We start from the raw sequence: 5,876 nt of genomic DNA on the forward strand, positions 1-5,876 counted from the left end.
TGCCTCCTATGAATCTATCTGTCACTGACACAATATTTTATTAATATTTCATAGATAAGAAATAGTAAATGTGCCTTTAAATTACCGGGTACCTTTTCCCTTCGTGCTGTGCTGTTTTCTTAGAAGTAGTGCTAGTACGTGCACTATGGACTTTCTGAAGAACCGAGTCATTGATTGCCTCATTGCGTAAACATGAATGCAGTGTCACCTGCTGAGTGAGTTGTGATGGGACCTGTCTTTGAGCTGAGAGAGTAAACATGAGATCTTCATGGATTACAGAAATGATCAGCTGTCATTAGCCTGGCATTAGCATCCTGGGTCACAGCCATATACAACTAACTATTTTTACTTTCGTGCATTTTCCTGCTGAAGTCAGCTCAATTACTGACAGGTAAGCTTCTCAGATGCCTCTTTGCAGAACAAACTTGAGTATAATCCTGATCTCTGTCAGGAGAGTTGCACAGGAATTTAGATACTTAGTTCCTAGTGATTAGACATCTAAATCCATTTGAGAACCTACACCTTAGTTCAGCATGGCCAAACTAACCCAGTAGCAAGTTTTCCTCTGCTGCTCTCCTAGGGAACTAGACATTCAAAATGTTTTCTTGCTGCTTTCCCTGGATAAAATGAACTGAAGCAATGAGGGTTCATTGCCTGCATCCACTGTCAGAGCAGGCATCATGCAGAAATATTGGAGTGAGACAAAAAGTGATGTAAAGATTAATTATGGAAAAACAGCCATTAAATTGGCTCAGATTTGAAGCATAGCTCACCGTAGTCCATCCTATCTGTGGCCCTAAATCTTTAAAGTATAAAGTAGCAGTTGTGCCAACAGGGAGGTGCTGCAGGATTTCCTCATTCCTCAGGGACTTTCCTTCTGAGAAGGAAAGAGGTAATTACATCTCAGTGAAATTCAAATCAACTACACTAGCAAACTAGCTTCATATTGTGCTTTTAAAAGTCTGTGAGATTCTTTGACCTGACATAGGTTTATTGGAATCAAAATTTAAAAAAATATTAAGAAAGTTTACACTTAGTTTTGAATTATCCCTGATAATTCATGTAAATCTAGGTCCTCTATTGACACCAGGATGGAAGAATTCCCAGTCCTATCTGTCTGCCTACTCTGGTAGACTTGCTTCATCACTGCTACAGCAGAATTTGCTGATGGGACACTGCCCTTTAGTATAGTTCACTGACCTAGTCAGCTTCACCTCCATCTCTCTCTTGCCTGCTTCTCATTGCTCATCAACAGACACCAAGATGGGGTAAGCTGTAAAGGGAAGGCCCTCCTACAGAGATTTTACTACCTGTTTTTTGCTTTTTGTTTTTTTTTTTTCCCAAATAACCAGCCAAGAGATGATTCCACAGGAACTAAGCTGGAGCTCAAGTTTTTTAATACCTGGATTTGGAGGAGTCTGAAAAGGTAGATCTTTGAAGAAGAAAATAAGGCACTTATATACCTGTTTTCCATGGACAGATTCTACATAATGAACTAATCATCACCAGCATAATTTTAAAGGGAATATGTAAATCAAATTAAGCTTAATAGAAGCAGAAGAACAAAGTGATGTATTTTATACTGAATGCTAAGATGATTTAATGTAATTTGTCAATTAGACTATCTTTTGTGCACCCAGGCCATGTACTATAAGACTTCCAGTACTGATAACTGCAACTGCATTAATCCAGTCAACCACCTGTCATTAGGGTTTGTCAGCAAATTCATGGCAATATGTTTTGTATTTGCTTACTTCAAAGGAATTTTAATTCCTGCCTGAGAGCAGAGGATTATATGAAGTAATATCTGCAACTCCTTAGTGCTCCCAGTTTAGCGTCACTATGGGGATTGTTTCTCTGAAGCTAAGGGAAATTATTGTCTAGAATCTGTGCTACATGTCTTTAAAGCAAATGTTCTCAGTAGTTAGAAAATGCATTGGAACAATATGCAGGCTCCTGAGTTAATTACCAAGTGCCGAACACATGGATGGAACTCTTTTCAATACTTTGAAAGAATTGAATTTGTTTTGGAGCTTCTTCAGCCTTTACAGTGCTAAGTAACATAGCTGGAAACTCATTTTTAAGAGCTAATACCCATTCAAAGTACACCTTTCATGTGAGGCCACTACTCAGAGCTTTATTACTCTAGTCTTTACAGGTACTTACTTGGATCAAGTTTTATTGACTGTCTTGCCGGATACCACTGGGGATCTGTAAAACCATGAAGAATTTTGTAATATACAGTGTTTCTTTTAGATTATCCACTGGTACAATGAATGAAACACAACACAGTAAGATTTATTTGAAGATATTTAGGAATATTAATCTATTATGACATCCATGAGAAATTATGCAGCAGGAAAAATACAAAGGTGTATCAGGCTAGTATAAAAATTGTATTTAATCTCATGGTGATCAAATTCATGTGCAAGTTACCTCACATTATCATAAAATAATAGAATGGCCTGTGTTGGAAGAGGCTGTAAAGATCATCTAGTTCCAGCCTCTAATGTGTGTATGCATCACATTTCACCTTATATAATTTTTTCTTATTTATATACTGGATATTCTGATGTAATACAAACTGTTGCAAAAGTTATACTCACATAATTTATGGAACATTGATCTTATCTCCCTAATTGTAGCATTTGGTTCCACCTAGGCAAAAAAGAACATATATATATGTATGTATATATGTATATAAGATGCATATTTTTAAAGACAGCTATTAGGATTGGTATGAATTATTCAAAACACTTCTTACAGGAAAAGTGGAGGACCTGATTTGTGACATCTGTTTCAGAGGCAGCTACTGTGGCAGTACTTGAAGTGTTACTACAGCAGCAGTAACAGTTTGAGGGCTTCTAAATGAGTAAGGGACAACTGGCACCATCTTAGAGAAGCAAATGAAATTGTGCTCTTTGCACAAGAGCTCCTTTGTGAAAAGAGGTATGAGTATGAAGCATATAAAGCATAACAGTTATTGTCTCCTTAATGCCAAAGGAGGGCTATCAAAATACTCTTCACAAACATTAACTTTGCTTTAAAAAGAGCTAGCAATTTTTAAATAGTCACCTAATGTTTTGAGCAGATTTATTATTTTACCTTATCTAGGAAGCATAATTGTTCCTTTGTCTTCCAATCAAGGATTTCCACCTGATAGGACACAAAACAATAATAGTTACTGTCTGCATAGTATCTAAACTCTTAGTTGACTCTCAAATTCACAATCACTATTCAAAATGAGACACCATTTTTCTCTGATCTACATGTGAGAAACAATTCTAATGTGTTCAAGAGACAGTTTTAATCTCAGACAGGTACTCAAACAACTCAATTTGTGAAAAAAGTAACACTCTTGACAAATAAGTTGTCTTCATGGATAAATTCAGAAGCAGTAGTAGCTAATTTACTGACCAAAATATGCATATTCAGTGGTGTTCTCTTAAGCTAAAACAAAAAGAATAAAGAAAAGAGAAGTTTCTCACAAATCATTAAGGAACAAATTTGTCTTCAGAATTGTTCTGATTTGTAAAATTAGACAATTCAAGAAGAAATGTAAATGTACACATACATGCACGTAAGCAAATATTGTGAATATGTATAGCATGAAGATTACTGTGCATTGTTCCCAGAATTTGTTAATTGTGAAGAGAGTGAAAAACATCAATAGACATACTGAACAAATGCAGCAAAAAATGGAGACTTCACACATCACCGCGATACACGCAGTACTGTATGCGATATTGTTATTCTTGCCTCTCAGATCACCTGTATTACAAACTGCATATCAGCATTTTATATTCCAAGCAGCAGATACATGGATAGACAGTTTTGATGATCAAATGACATTTTGGCAAAAGATTTTATTTTAATCAACAGCCAAGCAGGAAGGTCCCAAGATGTTTCAAAGTCCAGCTGTAGCAGGCTCTTACAATACACTAGTTGTGTTTTAATTCCATTTGTTTTCATCAAACAGTCAGTAATGGAACTCTGTGGTACAGCTAAGATTGAAGGATCAAAGCTTATCTGTCACACTAAATGACTGTGACTATCATTACTCTGTTTGGGTTTTGCTCTTTGGTTTTGTTTATTTTTATAATGAATGTCTACCATTAATTACATTTGATATTAACTGACCAAGAGGATAGATTAACGGTAGACTTTAAATGTGACTCCTGACTAAAAATAGGAGTCACAGTCCAGTATCTTTCTGACAGTTTCGTTGAAGAGATCACTCAGTTAAGAGTGTCTTGTTTCCTCCTTTCAGTTGTCCCGAATCGTTCTTTCTCTGTTAGTGTAGCAATGAAGCACGTCAGCTCCAGCCAGAAGTATCAGATCTGATCCCCACAAGGGATACTAATGCAGTAGTAGTTTCTGCCTGCACCCTGTAAGCTCCAAAGGAGGTGCCAAGGGAGGTAAGCACTTCTCCTCCTTTGCAATTCGTAAAGAATGTATGCCACACTGGGGTATTACGTATTTCTCTCTTTGTTGTTTGTTGTTGTTGTTGCTTAAATATATATTTGAAACAATGTAAATTACAAGAGTTACTGCCTCTGTGGGAAAGCAAACAGAGTGAATTGTGTTATCCTGCAATACTGACCTACCGTATTTTGACTCTCACAACCCACAGAACAGGTACTGTGGGGGCTGTAAATTGATTTTTGTCCTTTGAAATGCTGAGTTGCTACAAAGTTTGTTAAAACCTCTGGTGTATCTCAAAGTTTTTGTATCAAAGAACACCACCAAGGGCAGGCCTCCTGACTACAGCAGTGACTAGCTTAGAAGCCTCCTCCTCATTCCATACCTACAGACAGCATGTGCATATTGGATTGGAATCTCTCTCCTCAGGCAGTTTTACTCTGTGACTTTCAGTGTCCATATTAGAGAAGTTCTCTCCAGGCCAATTACAGAGCAGGCTGGCCATCTTTCTGCCGCTTATGCTCTTCTAATTAGTTTACTCTCATTTTGCACAAGGCCGAATAGAAAATTACAAAACATTTTCTTTTGCTCTGTGTCCTTCTTGGGGGCAGCTGTGCAGAAATTCTGGTATTTCTGTGAAGTATTGGAATCAGTATGGGAAAAACAAACAAACAAAAACAAACAAATAAACAAAAACAAAATAATCCAGGATCTTCTGTATTCCTATTTGGTTTAATTGCAAGATGTCTCTTTGAAGTGCCAAACTGGTATACCTTCCTGTATCGGCCCATTTCTTCAAAAATGTAATAGAAGCCTATATGGTGGATCCAAACTTTTTTGATGGTGTGGTGTCAATGATGAGAGGCAATGGTCAACAGCTGCAATATGGGAAATTCCAATCAGATACAAAGAAAGTGGCCCAATATTTGATCAGGTAGCCTAGAGGCAATGTAGTATCTCTGTCTTTGGAGGTATTTAAAACTGGGCTGGACAAGACCCAGTGCAGTCTGATCTAGCTGCATCTGCTTTGAGCAACAGTTGGACTACATGACTTCCAGAAGTCCCTTGCAACCTCTGTTATTCAATGTTGAGGTATTTTTGGGCACTCTTTCCTGAACTTTGGTTACTATCAGTTACTTTCAGGATCTAAGCAAATATCATACATGCTTTCCCTTTCAGAAAGAGGAACACAAGAACACAGCTGTAGATTCCATTCCAGCCTGCAGAAATCTGTGTGACAACTGAGTGAAAGCAAGGTAAACCGTTTCCTTTAACTATTATGCCTCTTATCTGTGACAAAATGTCCCCACAGTAGTTAGCTGTTCCCTGCAAAACAGACAGAAAAGACTGATCCAAACTAAGAAATGTTATTTTTCTGAACATAATGGCCAACCACATGAACCTAGATAGCACTGAACACAGTGTTTCCAGTCTTCAGGCACAGCACCAAGTCA

The 5,876-nt window shown here is 37.4% G+C and overlaps 1 long non-coding RNA gene across 1 annotated transcript; it reads right to left on the minus strand.

The window, feature by feature from the left end:
- LOC104912255 lies at positions 1-3,440 on the minus strand. Its single transcript, XR_794501.3, has 4 exons — positions 3,106-3,440; positions 2,607-2,658; positions 2,167-2,211; positions 1-877 (listed from the first exon to the last, which is right to left on the minus strand). It is a non-coding gene; the product is annotated as an uncharacterized LOC104912255 (long non-coding RNA).
- Between the last annotated feature and the right edge of the window lie 2,436 nt (positions 3,441-5,876).

Source organism: Meleagris gallopavo, chromosome 10 (genome assembly GCF_000146605.3).
Source record: "Meleagris gallopavo isolate NT-WF06-2002-E0010 breed Aviagen turkey brand Nicholas breeding stock chromosome 10, Turkey_5.1, whole genome shotgun sequence".
Taxonomy (NCBI): Eukaryota; Metazoa; Chordata; class Aves; order Galliformes; family Phasianidae; genus Meleagris; species Meleagris gallopavo.